Genomic DNA, 1,178 nt, shown 5'->3' with positions numbered 1-1,178 from the left:
ATTAACCAAAAAAAATTTATATAAAAAAAAAATACTAATTATCCATTAGTATGAATTACACTCAATTTTTTTCCATATCTAAAAAAATTAACCTCCCCTCTTCTTCGTTTTCAATATATGCAAAGAATCCTACAAATATATCATCAATTATACTCTACAATAACTTGACATACAAACAACCTTTCAAAAGCTATTGATGAACTGCTTGGCATGGAATTTATAATGATATTGATATCACAAATAATAAAATAAATTAAGCATTTTGCATCAAACACTATGCTGTATAATTCTATTACATCTTGCTCTTCTGCTGGCTACATTTGGACAAACTTGTCTTTATGTCATGCATGGACCACTGATCAAAAGGGAAAGTTGCCTTTTATGATCATTATTTAATTGATTAATTAAAAGTGTTAATAATCTTTTTGGTTGGTCTGGAGCCAAGGGATTAACAGTTTAACACATAATACTCTAATAGTATTTTGGGATTATGAAGGTTTTACTGTTCTTTCTTTAATATATATATAGCCTGTATTTAAATTTTTGATATATTCTAATAAGTTTATTTTCACAAATACGTTTGATGTTAAGGGAATATCAACCGTATCACTCGTTTTATGTTACAAAAAATTTATTTTAATAATATATTTAATGAGGTGAACAATCTTGGAAATGAGATTTTTTCATTCAGTATAATAACTTCTATGTTTGTATTCAGGCATAACTATAAAAGAAATACGTAAAATATGTATAAATTAATGCTAATTTCAGTTTAGCATGTGTTTATAATAGGCTTCTTCGAACTTAGACCTTACTAATCATAAATCAATTAATTGTAAAAGTAGTGAAATAGGTAATACTGCAATCCGACCATTAAATTAAAGGACACAATGTAGTTTGTTTTATTAAAAGATCAATTTTTCTCGTCAACATCATATTGACCCGGCTAGAAAAATTCTGTCAAAAATCTACTGGCTTCACGTGACACAGGATATGATAGGTCATCTCCAAACCATGGTTTTTTGTTCAGATTGAAGCGCTGTTTTGCAACATATATGCCATCTTCTACTTGTTGGTCATCTGAAGTTTTGTTGTCTTCTTCCGACACCTTATTCAGGTCAAACTGCATGGACATGTTAATGCCAGTGGATGAGATGTCGTCTAAATTGTCTGCTGAA

This window comes from Arachis ipaensis, chromosome B03 (assembly GCF_000816755.2).
Source record: "Arachis ipaensis cultivar K30076 chromosome B03, Araip1.1, whole genome shotgun sequence".
NCBI classification, from domain to species: Eukaryota; Viridiplantae; Streptophyta; class Magnoliopsida; order Fabales; family Fabaceae; genus Arachis; species Arachis ipaensis.
Note: the sequence above shows the minus strand (reverse complement) of the source record.